We start from the raw sequence: 20,318 nt of genomic DNA on the forward strand, positions 1-20,318 counted from the left end.
ATGGGCCAAGTGCAGTTTAGTTTGGGATTATGATCGACATGGACTGGTTAGACCAAAGGGTCTATTTTCATGTTTATGACTATTTAATGGTGGCATTGTAGTGAATTAGCTCCAACTGTACCATTAAAACTTGGAAGTAATTTAAATATTGAAGTTTATTTGTTTCTGCCAAGTGACTCTGCTGCAAGTGGAAGAAACTTCAATATAGATAAACTGGACTACTTTTTGTATCATTTTGGGGTATTTTGTGTGCTAAATGAAGGCTTTGTTGGGATGTGGTATTTGCAATGCTAAGTGCCCATCTGAACCTCACCCAAATAGATTGCCAACCTTCAGGATAAGCCCAGAATCTCCATGAGTGTCTGGTTAATCTCCTGGGCATTACTACACTCAAGCCAGAAGCAAAAGCGAAGGTCTAAAACTAAAAACACCGTTTCAAAAAAGAACCTTAAGAACACTTGAAGATGGATAAAAGATTGATTTAATTGACAGTTAATCATCTGATCAGCTTTCCAGTCTGGAGGCACGTGGAAGAAAAATACTGTCATTAGTCTTTCCTCTGTTGCCTGAGAAATATTCTGGACAGACGCTTCCACCAGTTTACTGCTCATAAAATGCACTTACCCAGGTGCTCTTACTGTATGAGACAAACAAGGGACTGCAGTTCATGAAAACACTCACGGTTTTATTAAAACACTCACAGGTTAAAGGAATGATTCTGAAGTGAACTTTTCTCCAAATTAGGCTGGCTGCCTGAAAAACACATGACACCCTGCTGTGGTGAACTGCACTGGGCTGCTGGATTTGATTCACTGAGCCCTGTCAACCAGTGCACTCAGGATCTTCTTTGTACAGAAGGTGAGTCTCACACAGATTCTTCATTGGCCAAGTCTACACTGAGGGAATGGCCACCAGGTTTCCCTTCTTACACTCCCCTTCTGGAATGTCCTCTAGCTTCAGCCAATCGGATCGCAGAACATTGGTCACAGAAGTTAGACCGGGTCATCTTAGGTGTACCCTTTCGAGATATGGTTATTCCATGGAACCAAGGAGTATGGCCAAAATTGAGGAATACACAAATGTAATGTCTCTCCCTATTGTTCTCTTAATGAGTTTCGGGTCATAATGACTATGAATATGCAATACTGGTCTGGCCTCCAGTGCATCTCCTCCACTTCCTGCACCTCCACCCTTGAACCCCACCCCATTCCAATGCAACAAAGATAGAACCGCTCCCCCTCCGCGGTCCTCACCTTCCACCCCACCAACCTCCAGATATATTGCATCATCCTCTGCCAGTTCCGCCACCTACAAACGGACCCCTCCACCACGGATATATTTCCGTCCCCACCCCTATCTGCATTCCAGAGAGACCATTCCCTTGTTAGGTCAACAGCCCCCACCATCCACCCTCCACTCCTGGCACCTTCCCCTGCCACTGCAGGAAGTTCAAAACCTGCGCCCACACCTCAGCCGTCACCTCAGTCTAAGACCCCAAAGGACCCTTCCACATCTGACCTGTACTTCCACACACACGTCATCTACTGTCTTTGTTGCTCTCAATGTATTGTCCTCTACATTGGGAGTACAGGATGCCAACTTGCGGATTGTTTCAGGGAACATCTCTGGGAGACACACACTAAACAATCCCACCGTCCTATGGCTGAACACTTTAACTCCCCCTCCCACTGCCAAGGACATGCAAGTCCTGGGCCTCCTCCACTGCCAAACTCTAGCCACCTGACATCTGGAGGAAGAAAGTCTCATCTTCTGCCTTGGGACCTGCCGACCACACGGCATCAATGTGGATTTAACCAGTTTCCACATCTCCCCTCCCCCCACCTTATCCCAGATCCAACCCTCCAACTTGGCACCACCCAACTGTTCTACCTGCCCATCTTCCTTCCCACCTATCTGCTCCACCATCACTGATGAAGAGTTTATGCTTGAAACATCGATTCTCCTGCTCCTCGGATGCCGCAGACCTGCTGCGCTTTTCCAGCACTACACTCTTCAACCCTGGGCTGATCCCTATTGGTTTTTGACATGTGGTAACCTTGACCTTTTTATATTCCATCAGGCCTTGCTTGCAGAAACTGTCTAACCAGTTTTATGTTGGGCCTAGTTTCTTCAATCATTGGCCATGTGGTCATATCTCCTCAAATAAAAGCAGGATCCTGTGGATGCTGAAAATCCAAAATAAAATCATAGACTGCTGCAGAAACTCAGCTGTTCAAACAGCATCATAGAATCCCTACAGTGCAGACACTGGTCATTCAGCCTGCACTGACCATCCCACCCCACCACTAATCCACCTAGCCTGCTCAGCCCTGGGGCAATTTAGCATGGCCAATCAACTCTAACCTGCACATCTTTGGACTGTTGGAGGAAACCAGAGCACCTGGAGGAAACCCACACAGATACAGACAGAACATGGAAGCTCCACACAAACAGTCACCCAAGGCTGGAATTGAACCCAGATCCCTGGCTCTGTGAGGCAGCAGTGGGAACCACTGTGCCATCAAGTTCTGGAGAATAGTCATACTCTACTTGATATGTTCAATTGTTCTCCCTCCACAGACGTTGCTAAGCCTGCTGAGGGTTTCCAGTACTTTCTGGTTTTATTCCTACTTCACATATTTGCTTGTGTCCCTTCATCAATCTTACCCATTCTGATCTCAATTTACCATGTTCCTTATGTTGGCATCAGCATTGAACTCCAACATCATACTTATTTTCCCCTCTGTCCGAATCACTTGTAACAAAGAGGTCCCAGAACAGATCCCTAGGCTACATAACTGTCAACATCTACTAATCAAAATAAACCTATTGTCACCTTCTCATTGCTTCCTGTCCCAACTCAGTATCTAAGAATTGTTGTCAACAACAAAGACCTTGCACTTTGGTAGCATCCTTCACAATATCAGAAGCTCCCAAAGAGTCTGCAGCAAGTAAAGGATTTTTGAAATTGTAATGTGGGTCACTAGTGTACATATGTCAAGGCCTCACAAATTGTAATAGAATCAGCTAAGTGACCAGGTAATCTATTATAATAACATTAGTTGCTGGATTAATGATGTTCCGGATACTCGGAGAACATTTTGTTGTAATAGTGCCAAGGAATATTTTATGTGCCCTGAGAAAGATGTTGGAGCATCAGTCTAACATCGCATCCACAAGGCAGCACCTCTACCAGCACAGCGTGTAATTGGAGGATAGCCTAGGTTACACCCTATTGTACCTTTAATAAGGCGTAACCATACATCCTTCTGCCTTGGGATGCTGTCACTTCCTATCTTCACTCCAATTAGGTTGTGGTGGAAAGGCCCACAGACTGGCCTTCCTTCCCTGCCACCAATTCAGAACCTTCAGTGGGTAATTACTAGTCATTTAATGGTCTAATTCTGTCATTATTGGGATTAACCAAGCTGTGGGTGGAGGACAGGGGTTTCTCATAAGGTAGGAGTGACTACCCTTTGCATTGAGACCACATTTGACTGGATGTTGAATCACAGAGCCCTAACAAAACAGGAATCAATGGAAATCAGGGCAAAAATCCTCTGCTGGTTGAAGTCATAGCTGGCATAGAGCAAGATGATGGAGATATCCTCGGCCCAACCATCTTCACCTGTTTCATCAATGACTTTCCTCCATCATTAAGTCAAAAGATGGGATATTTGCTAATGACGGCACAAAGTTTAGTACCATTTGTGACTACTCAGAAAATGAAGCAGTCCATGTTTGAATGTAACAAGACCTGGACAATATCCAGGCTTAGGCTGAAAAGTGGTTAGTAACACTCACACCTCACCAAATCCAGACAATGACCATCACCAATAAGACAATCTAACCACCATCCCTTGACATTCAATGATGTTAATCATTGAATCCCCCACTATCAATATCCTGGGAGCTTACTATTGACCAGAAACTTAACTGGACTTGCCATATAAATCCAGTGGCTACAAGGGAAGGTCAGAGGTCAGGAATCCTGAACAAGTATCTCAACTCCTGATTCCCCAAAGCCTCTCTACCATTTACAAGGATATAGTGAAAGAAATACTCCCTAGTTGCCTGGATGAGGGCAGTTCCAACAACACTCAAGAAGTTTGACACCATCCAGTATAAAGTAGCTTGCTTGGCACCACATCCACAAATATCCACTCCCTCAGTAGCAGCAGTGTGTACCATGTACAAGATGTACTGCAGAAATTCACCAAAGATCCTTAGACAGCACCTTTCAAACCCATGACTGGAAGGACAAGGGCAGCAGATACATGGGAACATCACCACCTGCGACTTCCCTTCCAAGCCACTCACCATTCTGATTTGGAAATATATCACGATTCCTTCAGTGTCGCTGGATCAAAATCCTGGAATTCCCTCCCTAAGGGCATTGTGGATCTACCTGCAGCACATGGATTGGAGTGGTTCCAGAAGATAGCTCAGTACCACCTTCTCAAGGACAACTAGGCATGGGCAAAAAATGCTGGCCCAAACAGTGTTACCCATGTCCCAATAGCGAATACAAAAAGGAAGAAATCTCACAGGCAAATCCTGGAGTGTTTGTCTTGAATTCTTTGGGGAGGTTAAAAATGTGTTGCTGGAAAAGCGCAGCAGGTCAGGCAGCATCAAAGGAACAGGAGAATCGACATTTCGGGCATAAGCCCTTCTTCAGGAATTTTTCTGCTGTCGATTCTCCTGTTCCTTTGATGCTGCCTGACCTGCTGCGCTTTTCCAGCAACACATTTTTAAGCTCTGATCTCCAGCATCGGCAGTCCTCACTTTCTCCTTCTTTGGGGAGGTACCTTATTCAAGAATGCTTAGTACCTGATTAAGGGACTCAGCAATGGAAATGGGGCAGTCCACTGAGACCCTTCCATTTACAGTCATAGGGTCACAGAGATGTACAGCATGGAATCCGACCTTTTGGTCCAACCCATCCATGCTGACCAGATATTCTAACCTAATCTAGTCCCATTTGCCAGCACTTGGCCCATATTCCTCTCAACCCTTCTTGTTCATATACCCATCCAGATGCCTTTTAAATGTTGTAATTGTACCAGCCTCCATCACTTCCTCTGGCAGCTCATTCCATACACACACCACGCTCTGTGTGAAAAAGTTGCCCCTTAGGTTCCTTTTATATCTTTCCCCTCTTACCCTAAACCTATACCCTCTAGTTCTGGACTCCCCCGCCCCAAGGAAAATACCTTGTCTATTTATCCTATCCATGCCCCTTACTGATATTCCCCCTCCCTCCTATTACCCAATGACACCTTATCCACCTTCACACATCGAGACCTTGATTTCTCTGCCACCCAAGACCTTGGCTGGATATGGTCCAAGCAGCAGCCATGACCTCACAGTGGTGCTACTAAGTACAGAAAAGCTGCTGATTTTTCATTTGCTTCTCAATGGGTAGAACCTGCACTCCTTGGGTCCTTGAATTCAGGGAAAAGGCCTGTTGAGGGTCTGAGTGGTGCAAGGTGTGTACGCTTTCCTGAAAGGGGATCTCCAGCCATGCTCTATATCATCTCCACCAACTTCCTTCCACAGTTAACACATCCCTGAGTCAATCTTCCACCTGCAATGTTTTCACTCCTTCATAAAATAATGGTTATGAAAACGTGATATGAGTTTGCTGACTGTCTGCTAACTTTAGCGATATTTAGATATTGTTTGAATTTTCCCTCAGCACACATTGCAGATCTCAGAAAAACTATTGATTTATGCTCTGAATCTGAAGTGAGAATTTAAAAATTAGTTAAATATGGGAACCTTTTTACCAGTTTGAACTGGATTAGCAATGAATTTTAGCTTAAGCCCTCATTGGGAGGCTATGTTTGTTGTATCAACCACAGTTGTAGTGAAGAGTTCGTTTGCTGATTTGGCCATTGGTGCTCAGTGGAGTAGACTTGGTTCAGAGTCACAGATTATGGGTTAAAGCTCACCACTGGAGATGCTTCAGTACATTACTGAAGGAGTGTTGAATTGTTCGAGGTGCTGTCTTTGAGCTGAGGAACTGAAGTCTGCCTACTCTCAAGTAGACCTTTAAGGTTTTATGGTACTATGTGGAGAAGAACAGAGGACTTGCTCGACCAATGATGTTCCACCGACTTACGCTTGTAGAAAACTGAAAATCTAATCATTTACGGCATTGTTCTTTGCGAAACTTTGCAGTCTGCAAACTGACCACACTTGAGTTACATTGCATTGATTGCAAAATATTTTGTATTTCCTAAGGCTATTGTTATAGACCCCCTCAAAATATTTTAAGAAGGTAACCTAGACTCTAACATTTTCTTATTTTAAAGGCAGATGTGAAGTGGATATTCCAGGTTTGTTGCAGCTGGTCAAACCACTCAGCTTTAAGCCAAACAGAATTTATTTAAACACCACAGTTGAAACACGAATAAAAGAAAACAAAATTTAGAGTAACTTAACTATTGGAAAACTTAAACGATGAGATACAGCAACTTAACTAAGGAACTGTTCCAATCCAGTAACATCCCCTAACCACACCCTTGGGTGAAAACATCAACTGAAACCACAGATTCTGACAGGCAGGAGGGAACAGCACCCAAAGAGAAAGAGTCAGTCAGGAAACATTTGATTAGATTCTCTACAGCATCGAAACAGGCCCTTCAGCCCAACAAGTCCACAACGACCCTCCGAAGAGTAACCCACCCAGACCCATTCCCCTAGCCTATATTTACCCGTGACAAATGCATCTATCGCTATGGGCAATTTAGCATGGTCAGTTCACCTGACCTGCAAATCTTTGGATTGTGGGAGGAAACCTGCACAGACACAGGGAGAATGTGCAAACTCCACATAGTCAGTTACCCAAGGTAAGAATCGAACCCAGGTCCCTAGTGCTGTGAGGCATTGGTGCTAAGCATTGAGCTACCATGCCACCCCAGTTGCTGAAGTTGCAACCTTTCCTGGACTCCGGCATCTTGTGACTGCTACAGCTAAACCAAATAGAAAAAACCTGAACTGGGAGAACTGGCCACTCCCCTGGCCATTGTTAAACTAGGCTCTTTCTAGACCCCTTGGCACGTCTGCCTTTATGACCTCTCTTAAAAAAACCCAAGGACAAAATAGCCCTGTTAAAGTGACAGCATCATCACATCATGAAAATTGCTGTTGAAATGCAATTTTTTTTCCTGTAAATCTAAGTGTGGTTTTCATTGTTTTGTTTTAATGGAAACTTGGTCCTGAAATCACCCTTCAATAAGCAGTATTAAATGTTATGATTTATTTTGACTGTGGACAGAGATCCTCCAGAATGCCTACATTAGTTAGCCAAGGCTGAGTGAAGACTTGGTCACATGCTGACTGATGCCTCCAGTTGTGTTTCCCACAGATGCCTATGATGTGTCTAAATAACACTGACTATATGACTCCAGTCCTGACTGTGATAGTGTAAATTTTAGAACTTTAGTAACTGTTCATGGATTGAAAGAAGCATTGAGTACTCTGCCTGGACTAAACTAGTAAGGGTCAAGGGCAAACTGTTAATACAGGAACTGAAAGCAATTAGCCTGAGAAAAGAAAGAATCGAAGTTAAATGAACAAGACTGTTTTAACAACTACTTGATAAATGGCTGCCTTAAGCCACAAAGGCAACTGATTGCCCTGCAGAGGAATTTAAGGAGTTAATTGCAGGAAAACCATATCTTCAATCAGACAAGCCAATGCCTAATGTAACAAGAAACAAAAAAGTTAGTTCTGACTTCTAAGTGGCTCTGGTTAACGTTAGTGCCTCAGAGCACCAAGGACCTGGGCTCATTTCCAGCCTTGGATGACTGTCTATGTGGAATTTGCATGTTCGCTCTGTGTCTTTGTGAGTGTGCTCTAGTTTCCTTCCACTGTCCAAAGATGTGCAGGCTGGGCAGATTGGCCATGCTAAATTGCCCATAGTGTCCCGGCTAGGAGCACTAGCCATAGGAAATAGAGTGGTCAGGATGGGATACCCTTTGGAGGGTCAGTATAGACTGAATGGTCTGCTTCCACACTGCAGGGATTCTATGAAGAAGGCAAGCTGCAGACTTGCAACATTTTGGGTGAAAGAATCTAAACAATCATCAATAATGTCGCACCACAAACTCAAAAGAGAGAAAATCGCATAAGAATTCAACCCCCAATTTCTCGGGAGCAGAACTCTGAAAAACAACACTGCATGAGGATCAAACCCTGGACACTCTACTGGTTGGAATCATAGCTAAATTCCACCATTAATAGCCAATTTGTGAGCCTTAACTTGCTTATTTGAGGGATATTATTTTGGTTGCTACATGTAATGAAATGTAAATAATTGTTTCAGTATCTGATTGTCTGTGACATTTCTTAATAAGTAGCTGAGTTCAAAGTGGTTTTAGTTAATTTACACACATGACAGACAGTAGTGCCCTAAATGCTTTTATATAAATCTTCTGGAGAAGAAAGGCACATATTTTATTCTTCATTCACAGTTAAAGTCATTGCAGGCTTTTGCAAATATTGTAACACATATTTTATGACTTTCAGTGCAGTCCCACCATTGGCCCTATCTGTCACACACAACCATCTATATTGGCCAAATGGCACTAACCATTTGCCATTACCATAAGAGTGAGATTGTAATAACCACTTATGATATATTAGGTGCTCTGACTATTTTGGGCTGTTTCCCCTGCATTTACCCATTTTAAAAGCTCTGTTTAATTCAACCAAAGTCAGGTCTTCAAATAGTTTCAATCAGCTGTTCACACTTTGTGATGGTGCACTTACCTCACTGATGAGATTCGGGATGCGACCGTGAAAAAACAGGAAAAGCAGGTGTGAAGTGTGATTTCTTGTCTTCTTTAAATAAATCGGTATTTTGGTTTCACTGCCACCACACAGAGTGGGAAAATAGCATTAACACCGGCATGCAGGTTTGAACAGGGGTGACTGCATTAGGGACTTTGTTGCTGGAGTGCAACATTAAGGTTTACAAAATCCACAGCATCCAAATTGAGGTGAGAAAACTGTATTGCATAGTTATTTGGGACATTCTGAGATTTTGAAGGGTGGTTTATAAACATAGTGTCTTTCTATAAATCTGAATTATTACAAAGAATTTTCAGCAAGCCATTCAACCAACAGCTTTATACTTGACTCGAGCTTCTTCTCTTCTCTCATTATCTCACCCTATCAATATGTCTTACTAGTTTCTTTATCATGAACTTACCTACCTTTCCCTTAAATGCATCTATCCTATTTATTTGAAGTACTCATCTATTCCATATTCCCACCACTCTCTACAAAAATAACTTTCTTCTGAATTCCCTATTGGAATAATAATAATGATACCTAGTTCTGGACTTCCCCAAACATGGAAACAGCTTCTTCCATTTACCCAATATCTTCAGGACCCATCTCACTTGCCTTCATTGGTTATAGCATTGAGTACAGGAGTTGGGATATCATGTTACAACTGTACAAGGTATTGGTAAGGTCACATTTGGAGTATTGTGTACAGTTCTGGTCACCCTGCTGTAGAAAGGATGTCAATAAACTGGAAAGGGTGCACAAAAGATTTACAAGGATGTTACTGAGACTGGAGGGTTTGAGTTATAATGAGAGGCTGGATAGGCTGGGACTTTTTCCCTGGATCCTAGGAGGTTGAGGGATGACCTAATAGAGGTTTACACAATCAGGAGAAGCAGAGGTAAGGCGAATAGCCAAGGTGTTTTCCCCAGGATAGGGGAGTCCAAAACTCGAACACATGGGTTTAAGATGGAAGGGCAAAATTTAAAAGGGTTCTGGGGAAGGGTCAATGGACCCAAAACATTAACTCTGATTTCTATTCACATATGCTGCCAGGTCTGCTGAGCTTTTTCAGCAATTTCTGTTTTTGTTTAAGATTTAACAGGGACCTGAGAGGCAACTTTTTCACACAGAGGGTGGTGCTTATATAGAATGTGCTGTCAGAGGAAATGGTGGAGGTTGGTACAATTACATCATTTAAAAGGCATCTGCACAGATACATGAATAGGAAAGGTTGAAAGGGTTATGCGCCAAATACAGGCAGATGGGACAAGTTCAGTTTAGCAAACCTAGTTGGTATGGATAGGTTGGGCTGAAGGACCTATTTCCGTGCTGAATGATTCTATGACGTTGTGACTCAGGTCATCGCAGAGTTCTGTCTCAGAGACAAAAACCCCAGTTTGGGCAATCCAAGCTGAAGGTATCACCTCTCAGCCCTGGTATCATGTTGTTTTCATATTTTTTGTTGTGTATTAATATTTGTTGTTTGAGCTGTCTCTTTGATGGGTTTAATGGACAGTGTGAAGCTATATATCATTCACCTGTGTAATATTCAGGCTCAAGCCCATACCAAATGAGAAAGCTCATGCATTTAATTCTAAATATGGACTTCAGCTACCCACAGTGGTGGCCTGGTGGCTCAGTGGTTAGTACTGCTGCCTCAAGGTGCCAGACACCTGGGTTCAATTCCACCTTTGGGTGACTGCCTGTGTAATGTTTACACATACTCCCTGTTCTGTCAGTCCAAAGACATGGAGGTTGGGTGGAGTGGCCATACTAAATGTTCACGACGGGAAATGCCGGGTTGTAGGTTAGGGGGATGTTGTTTGAAGGGTCAGTGTAGGCTGAATAGCCTGCTTCCATGATGTAAGGATTATATGAATTGATACTTTAGTTTTAGTATTGCATTGTTAGATGCAATATTATAAATAGAGGTTATTGTTGGTATTCAACTGAGCTCCATGTACCTGATACTAATTGAAGTCTGATGCAGATAAATATGGTACTCAGTATTTAAATTCTATAAATTCTAATGTTCTGAATATTGCTTGATTGGCATCTGCTGACTCAGTGTAAAGCTGTAGGTTACGCAGAGGGAGATGATCTTCACCAAGTTGGTAGCTGTAACCTAACCAGTGGAGAATCTCATCTGGCTCAATACAGTTTGGTCGCATCACATAAAAGATGGCTAATCCGAATTCTACACTGGGGAGACAGAACGCCAACTCGCAGAGCGTTTCAGGGAACATCTCAGGGACACGCACCCAACAACCGCACTGCCCTGTGGCTGACCACTTCAACTCCCCCTCCCACTCCCATAAGGACATGCAAGTCTTGGCCTCCTCCATTGCCAAATCCAAGCCACTCAAAGACTGGAGGAAGAACGCCTCATCTTCCACCTTGGGAACTTCCAACCACATGGCATCAACATCGACTTCACTAGTTTCCAAACCTCCTCTCCCCCCCACCTCATCTCAGATCCCACTCTTGAACTCGGCACTGCCTCTTGACCTCTCCCACCTGTCCATCATCCTTCCCACCTATCCGTTCCATCCTTCCCACCAACCTATTACAATCACCCCACCCCACCTGCATCCATGTATCGCCTCCCCAGCTATCTTCCCCCCAGCCCCACCCCCTACCCTCCAATTTATCTCTCAGCCCTCTTCTCCCCCTCCATATTCCTGATGAACGGCTTATGCCTGAAACATTGACTCTCCTGCTCCTCTGATGCTGTCTAATCTGCTGTGCTTTTCCAGCACCACACTTTTCAACTCTGACTCTCCAGCATCTGCAGTCCTCACTTTCTCATTGTCCCAAATGGTGCCAAGTTTCTTCTTAAGTGTGTGGACCCATACCCATCCATGTAGGTGGAGAGTATTCCATCAAATTCCTGACGACAGCAGATGATATACTTGATGTGGAATTCCCAGGTTCTGAACTGCTTCTTCAGTCATGGTATTAGACAGCTGCTCCAGTTTAGTTTCTGGTTAATAGTTAATGGTAGGGGCTTAAGTGATTGTAATGGCATCAGAGTAAAGGGCAGATAGTTACAAGCTCTCTCATTAGAAATTGTCTTTACCTGGCACTTGTGTGGTGCAAATATTACTAGCTATTTATAAGCCCAAGTCTTGATATTATCCAGATCTTACTGTGCAGAATGTTTTAACATCTGAACCATTGCAAATGGAATCACAAACATCTGCAAAAATCCTCACTTTCAACATGATGACGTTGTCAGGAAAAACCCGAGGAGCACAGAAGTGGGTCTCACAGAAGAGATGAGCTTGATATGGGCAGGAGGCTGTTGGGTGAAACTACCATGGGGGAATACGTAACCTTAGGTAATAGCCATGAAGGAAAAGAAAGAAGAAGACATCTGAATCCGCAATGATGAAGAAACAGCGATAAAGCTTTGAGTCAGGACTGTGTTTGAAGAGGCATTACAGTTGTTCCCATGTAACTTCTGCCCTTGTCTTTTTTGGGTGATAAGAAGGAGGCTGGAAGAACACAGCAGGCCAGGCAGCATCAGGAGGTGGAGAAGTCGACATTTCGGGTGTAACCCTTCTTCACGACTGAGGGTGGGTGTCGGGGGAGTTGCAGATAATGGGGTGGCGGGGGAAGGTAGTGAAATGGGAATAGATGAAGACAGATGGAGGGTACAACCTGATTGGTCAATGGGAGGAATGAATTCGGTTGGTGAGAGGGAGGAGTGGACACGAGTGGGAGGGGCTGAGAAGAGAGTTGGGGGTGGGAAAGGAGGTTAGTTTTAAATTGGAGAACTCAATGTTGAGTTGTCCGGGCTGTAGGCTACTCTTGCTGGAAGATAAGGTGCTGTTCCTCCAATTTGCTGATTGGTTCATTGTGGCAATAGACAAGGCCAAGGATGGTCATGTTGGAAAGGGAGGGGGAAGGGGAATTGAAATGACCAGTGACTGGAAAATCCGGTCGGCCCCTGTGGGGCCGGCTGCGATGTTTGGTGAACCGTTCCCTAAGTTTATGTTTGGTGTCCCCGATGTAGAGAAGACCACATTGGGAGCACCGGATACAGTAAACTAGTTTGGAGGAGAGGCAGGTGAACTTCTATCTCACCTGGAAGAACTAATGGGGCCCTGGATGGAGGTGAGGGGGGTGGTGTACCGGCAGGTTTTGCATCTTTCCTGGTTGCAGGGGAAGATACCTATGAGTTCGGGGGGGGGGGGTTGATGGAGAGAGTGGCACAAACCAAGGACTGTCAAAGGGAATGGTCCTTGTGGAAGGCAAAGAGGGATGGGGAGGCCAGGATGTTTTGCTGGTGCAGTCTAGTTAGCCTGGCTTGCTGTGTTCTTCCAGTCTTCTTCCTGTCTACTATGGATTCCAGCATCTGCAGTTTTTTTTTCTCTAACCTAGTCTTTTTTGGTAACAGAGGCCAAGCGTTTGGATAATTCATCTTGAAATTTGACTGAAGATGTCCACGTGCTCCTCAAGATACTAGAGGTGAGTTTGACAGCAGAGTGGATAGGGAATCAAGTGGACAATAAGTCCTTGAGAAAAGTAGATTAGATTGTTCTTGCCATTGAGGATAATCCCGATATGGAAAAGAGTCACAATCCATCTGTAGAATGCTTGACCCTGCCTAACTCAACGTACTGACCAATTTGTTCAGAAAGATTAAATTCCTTACATTGTGGTAACAGATCTTTTGGACCAAAATGTGCACACCAATCCTCTGAACAGTAACCCACGCAGGCTCATTTCCCTCTGACTAATGCACCTAACACTATGGGCAACTTAGCAGGGCCAATTCACCTAATGTGCACATGTTTGGATTGTGGGAGGAACCAGAGCACCTAGAGGAAACCCACACAGACACAGGAAGAATGTGTAAACTCCACGCAGAGTCTTCCAGGGCTGGAATTGGACCCAGGTCCCTGGCACTGTGAGGCAGCAATGCTAACCACTGAGTTACTGTGCTACCGTTGTAAGCTGTCTTTTTAGAAAAGAAAGCGTTAACATTTCAGCTTCTAAAGTATCAGGATCCATGAAGAAAAGTGCAACAGGGAGCTGAGGTGGTTTGAGATGGCCTTCATCTAGATTTAACACCATTTGCTTTTAATGCACCTTTTTGCTTGACAAAAGTGTGACAAAGGTGAATTGTTATCGGTTTCCTGGTTTTACCTTGCAGGCTGTTCCTTTAAGTCTAGCTATAATACTGATGGGTCCAGAAATTTCTGCAAAAGGAAACTGCTGAGATTTGAAACCCTTTGTTCCAGACTATCCCAGGACTTCAAGGTAAAAACAATGACTGCAGATGCTGGAAACCAGATTCTGGATTAGTGGTGCTGGAAGACCTTATCTCCTCTAGCTTATCTTTCTACGCTTCAGGCTCACTGCCTTTATTCCTGATGAAGGGCTTTTGCCCGAAACGTCGATTTTGAAGCTCCTTGGATGCTGCCTGAACTGCTGTGCTCTTCCAGCACCACTAATCCAGTATCCCAGGACTTCAATCTATGGTGAAATGTCTGACAATTGCAAACAAACTGGGATTGTGTCCTCTATATTATGGGAGTTCCTCCTTTCTTCACCTCAATGGGATCTGGCATGAGGTAACTGCAGACGTCTTCTCCCCACAACCAGTTCCAACAATGCAATCCTTCGCCAGTCATTGGACATTGTATAGTAAATAATACTCTTGAACCCAAGCTATGACACTCTAATGCTGAGTTAAGCGACTTGCACCTGTGTTTAGGCAGCATCAAAAACAAGAGCAGTACAAACCTGCTTTTAAGTGTTCATACAATCAACAAATTGTCACTTACGTTTATCCTGAAGTTAATAATTCTCATGAACAACAGTGAAATGTAAAAACAAGTCTGATAATTCATTAACCTGATCAAACTCATTGTATCCTGCAACAAAAATGCTCCCTCATCATTTTTCATTAGGTCATATTCTATACAAACATTTCTTTTCATAGGAGCTTAGATGTTAGCTTTGGGAAGAATACAGCCACTGGTATAAAAAGTCCCCAGGGATTTGGAAAGGGTTAGTGGCAGAAAAGGTAATTGGCTGTAAAACCACCCACCGAATACAAAGTTAAAAAGTTAAAAAAGCACTAGCGTTCCGAGCATCAGGATAAAGGAGAGGCTCGTGCGTCCAATAAACCTGTTGGACTATAACCTGGTGTTGTGTGATTTTTAACTTTGTACACCCCAGTCCAACACCGGCTCCTCCAAATCACTGAATACAAAATCAGCTTGGATATGAACCGATATAGTGGAAAATGATTAATTTTTCGTGTTTGTTCATCATTTTAAAAATAATGAACAAAGAGGTGGAACTGTGACATTATAAACTTCAGAACATTAGTAACTGATCCTGGATTGAAGAAGTCCAAAGATGTGCAGGTTAGGTGAATTGGCCATGCTAAATTTCCCATAGTGTTAGGTGCATTAGTCAGAGGGAAAAGGGGTTTGGGTGGGTTACTCTTCGGAGGGTCGGTGTGGACTTGTTTGGCCAAAGGGCCTGTTCCCACACTGTAAGGAATCTAATCTAATCTAAAGTCAAAGGTAAATTGTTACACATGAAAAAAAGCAGCAATAAATCTGTCTGGAATAAACTATAAGGGACAAGATCAGAAACCGCTGGAAAATCTCCACAAGTCCGGCAGCATCTGTGGAGAGAAATCAAAATTAACATTTCAGGCCCAGTGACCCTCCCTCAGAACTAATGATACCTCGGAAAATGTTGGTTTTTATGCAGAAGTTAGGGTGGGAGGAGGGGTTAAGGAGTAAACAATAGATGGAGTTAGAGCCAAAGGAAACAGAAGAAGTTAGACAGATAAAGGAGTCAATAATGGTCAGCAAGGAGAATGAATAACTGCTAATGGGGACTATTCATGGCTGACAATGGGCAGTGTGTACTAACACACTATGTGAAACAAGGCTTGGTGTGTGGAGGTTGGAGAAAGGTGTTTCAAGCCCGAAAATTGTTAAACTCAATACTGGTATTGAGTCCAGAAGGCTGCTGCGTTCCAAGTTGTTAGCCAGGGAACCCGGTGGAGTGTTGAAGTGGCAAGTGGTTCCCTGGAGTGTTCCACAAGCTGGAAGAACAGCAGTGAGGATTTCCCAGCACCGCTGTCGACAGGATCCTCAACTGGATCTGAGCCATCTCCCTCCAAGGATCTTTCTCTCCAGGACCACTCTTCCTTCACTCCCAGTGCCTCCCCACAGCCCTATGGTACCTTCCCCTGCAAGTGCAGAAGGTGTAACATGTGCCCACTTACCTCCTCCCTCCTCAGTATCCAAGGGACCAAACTCACCATCCAGGTGAAGCAGTGCTTTATGTGCACTTCTCATAATCTAGTTTACTGCATTTGCTGCTCACAATGTGGTCTCCTCTACATTGGGGAAATGAACACAGAACAAAGAACATAGAAGAATACCACGCAGTACAGGCCCTTCGGCCCTCGATGTTGCGCCGATCCAAGCCCACCTAACCTATACTAGCCCACTATCCTCCATATGCCTATCCAATGCCCGCTTAAATGCCCATAATGAGGGAGAGTCCACCACTGCTACTGGCAGGGCATTCCATGAACTCACGACTCCATGAAGCATAGACTAAGTGATCAGTTTGCAGAACATCTATGTTCTGTCCGCAAAAAAGACCTTGAGCTTCCAGTTGCCTGCTGGTTTAGCACTCCATCCTGTTCCCTGGCCAACATCTCTGTCTCAGGCTTGCTGCAGTGCTCTAGCGAAGCTCACCGCAAACTGTAAGAACAGCACCTCATTTTCCACTTGGGGACCGTGCAGCCCTCCGGACTCAATATCGAGCTCAATAACTTTAGGGCTTGAGCTCTCCCATGTCCTTACCCCAAACCCCATACACCAGGCCTTGTTATCACATAGTCTGCTATTACTCACAACCCATTGTTAGTCACTAACAGTTTCCATTAATACCTATTCACTCTCCTAGTCAGATCATTATCCAATCTTTTAGCTGTTCAACTGTTCTCTCTTTTTGATTGCCTTATCCACCAATTGTTTACTCCCTAACCCCAGCCCCATCCTATTACTGCATAAAAACTGACATTTTCCTAGCTGCCATCAATTCTGAAGAAGGGTCACTGGACTCAAACTGTTAACTGTGTTTGCTCTCCACAGGTGATGCCAGACCTGATGAGTTTCTCCAGCAATTTCTGTTTATGTTTCTGATTTCCAGCAACCGCAGTTCTTTCGGTTTTATTAAAGGACAAGGACAAACTTATTCAGGAATTGATAGCAATTAGCCATGCCTGAGAAAAGAGGGAGGCAAAAGTGAGGACTGCAGATGCTGGAAATCAGAGTCTAGGTTAGAGTGATGCTGGAAAAGCACAGCAGTTCAGGCAGCATCCGAGGAGCAGGAAAATCAACATTTCAGGAAAAAACCCTTCATCAGGAATACAGGCAGAGCAAAATTCTGGAGCAACGGCAGCAGGGGAATCCCAAGTCCCAGAGCAAATCCCAGTACAGTGCTGGTGAGGAGCAGATTGAAGGTGGAGTGATGCAGGACAGTTGTTGGACTTGAACCTGGTGCCACATGTTGATCTGTTGCTGTTTGGAACTTATTTACTGGACTGTAATGTAAATCCTTTTCACAATGTTACGACTACCTTATTTCTAATTCATTCTCAGACATGTAAGTGATGTCACTGCTTTCCTTTTAATCCTCTTTTGTATAACCATACTTTTTTTTCACTCTGTAAGATTTGTACTTAGGTACTCGTACCTAAGGTGGTGCCATTAAAAGGCAGTCATTGTAAAAACATTTCACTATACTCCTGTACTGGAGTACAAGTGACAATAAAAGATATTCTATTCTATTCTAAAGCTGCAGACTCAGGGATTCCAGAGGGAGTAATCAATACTTTGGATGAAAGGACTTTAAAGAATCATCAATATATCACAGCAGAGACCTGCAGGATGAAAATCTGTATAAGAATTTCAATGTCAGAACTCCCCCTTGCAAAGGATAACAGGATTGAATCCTGGCCATTCTAGTGAAACAGATTGGTGGAATCATAGCTGTATTCCACCATTAATTGGACAATAGCCTATTTAAGTTGTGAAGCTTAATTTGTTTACTTGAGGGGTCTTATTTTGGTTGCTGTATGCAATAAAGTTTAAATTATTGTTTCAGTACTTCATTGTCTGTGAAATTTCTTAATAAGTAGTTGAATTAAAGATAACTTGAGATGAATGCCCCACAATAGGGTGATCAACAAGTGATGTGGTAACCCTTATAAAACACAGAGAATGAGAGGGACTAAGAGAGTGATGTCAGCCATGGCTCAATCGAATCACATCTGAATCAGATAGTCATTGGATCATATCCCTTTGCAGAGATTTTGTTTTGCTTTATTTCTCCATGGGCTGTGGGTATTGCTGCAGTGTTAATGTTAGTTACCTGTACCTCACTGTGTTTGAGCCAGCTGCCTGATGGTCCCAGTCCATGCACAGTGAGTCAATTTTGGAGATGCCAGTGTTGGACTGGGGTGTACAAAGTTAAAAATCACACAATGCCAGGTTACAGTCCCACAGGTTTATTTGGAAGCACTAGCTTTTGGAGCACTGCTCCTTCATCAGGTGGTTGTCAGGGCTGCATTCTTTGGGATGTGGCATGAATCTGAGGTCACTGCCTTCGCTTTCCAGAAGATGCCAGGTAGCTTGGCCTGGGGCTTGCACCTGATGAGATATTATGTATCAATTATGTTGTACTTAGTTTTATTCCAGCACTTTTCAGAGGAAAAGAATTTAAAATGGACACTGGAGATTTGTAAACAGCAACCTCCCAAACACACACCTGGGTTTTCACCTTGATTTTATCTTAAGATGTGGCAAGTTGCAAGGTCATAACAAGTGTGAAGTCCATTTGATATGAACACCTCAGGTCTGTTTAAAGCCGGGTTTATCTTAATGTGAGCTTGCCCTTCTTGCTTTGATTGATTGATGCTAAGAAACGTTGTGGCTCCTCCCTGCTTTGTAGCCAAATCTGTCCTACTCCAGGTACATTTGCCAGTGCCTGCCTGGAGGCCATGATTGGGGGAGGGCTCATCCCTGCTTAACACAAGCCAGATATTCAGGAAGTGTCTTCTGTTGCAGAGGACAAGTAAGAGAGCTACATTGTCTCTGACAGCTGGGCAAGGCAAGGCCTCCTAGTCTGATAGGTTGAAAGTTGTGTTGCAGAAGGTTGGAGAGTTCAGTCTCCTGAAACATTATGCTTCAACTGAATCCATGACTAACTCCAATACTGTACAATCTGAAAGGTCTCCAATGAGCAGCAAGCATCATGGGGGAGGCAAAGGCCTAGTGGGATTATCACTGGACTATTAATCCAGAGACCCAAATAAGGTTATTATTATTATTATTATAGACTCCTTTTAGTATGGAAACAGGTCCTTCAGCCTAACAAGTCCTCACTGACCCTCTGAAGAGTATCCCACTCAAACGCATTCTCCTACTCTACATTTTACTCCTACCTAATGCACCTAACCTACACATCCCTGAGCACTAGGGCAATTTAGCATGACCAATTCACCCTGACCTGCACATCTTTAGATTGTGGGAGGAAAACAGAACATCAGAGGAAACCCATGCAGACAAAGGGAGAATGTGCAAACTCCACACAGACAGGCGCCCGAGGCTGGAATTGAATCTGGGTCCCTGGCGCTGTGAAATAGCAGTGCTAACTACTGAGCCGCTGAGCTACATTCTGTGGATATGGGTTGGAATCCTGTCATGGTAGCATTTGAATTAAATTTTTAAACAACTTGGAATTAATTGTCTAACAATGGCCATGAAACTATTGTTGAAAAAACGCATCTGGTTCACTAATGCCCTTCATAGGAAGGAAACTGCCATCCTTACCTGTTCTGGACTACATGTGACTTCAGACCCACAGCAATAAACGCCTAGCCAATGATGCCTTCATTCCATGAATGAATTTTAAACAAAGCACCCATGCCACCTGCAACAACGTACCTTCTGTATTTGATTGATATTCCTGCTGCTGCCTGCTTTCCTGTGACATCTCCTCCAATGGCAATAACAGCCCACATTAAAAACAAACAAAGCTTGCTGATAGCAAAATAAAAGAGAGAGTCGAGATCGGTGAGCTGTCCAAATAAAGGAACTTGTACGTGATTGTCCCTTTAAATGCTGTTTCAGCAATTCTCAGGATTGCGAGTTACCTCAATTTAGCTGAAATATTGCCAGCACGTTAGCCGCAATTTTAACATGTTACACAAGACCCGTTGGCCAACTCCAAAAACCATGTTATCAAAATGGTGACTGTCATGAATTCAATGGTGAGTTCACAACTGTCTTTCACACTATCTTTTAGCTCTTGCCATACTTTGTCCTCATCAGGTAGGCAGGGTTAAAATCACAAATCTTGTGCCTGAAAATTGCGATTCAACCAAAGCAGAATTCCAAGCCGTGCCCATGGCAACCCTGCATGAGACTTGTGTTGCAAGATTGCCATAAATAATTAACAAATTT

At 43.7% G+C, this 20,318-nt stretch overlaps 1 protein-coding gene across 1 annotated transcript in view; it reads right to left on the reverse strand.

Moving 5' to 3' along the window:
* The window catches only part of rhobtb1 (Rho related BTB domain containing 1), a 213,823-nt gene extending 193,709 nt beyond the window's left edge, over positions 1-20,114 (reverse strand). The window contains exon 1 of the mRNA XM_087999108.1: positions 19,800-20,114. The gene's annotated coding sequence lies outside the window, so the exon portion shown is untranslated. The remainder of the gene's footprint in view (positions 1-19,799) is intronic.
* Positions 20,115-20,318: the final 204 nt, after the last annotated feature.

This window comes from Chiloscyllium plagiosum, unplaced genomic scaffold (genome assembly GCF_037043375.1).
Source record: "Chiloscyllium plagiosum isolate Xiang-an unplaced genomic scaffold, Cpla_swu_hap1 HiC_scaffold_22, whole genome shotgun sequence".
NCBI classification, from domain to species: Eukaryota; Metazoa; Chordata; class Chondrichthyes; order Orectolobiformes; family Hemiscylliidae; genus Chiloscyllium; species Chiloscyllium plagiosum.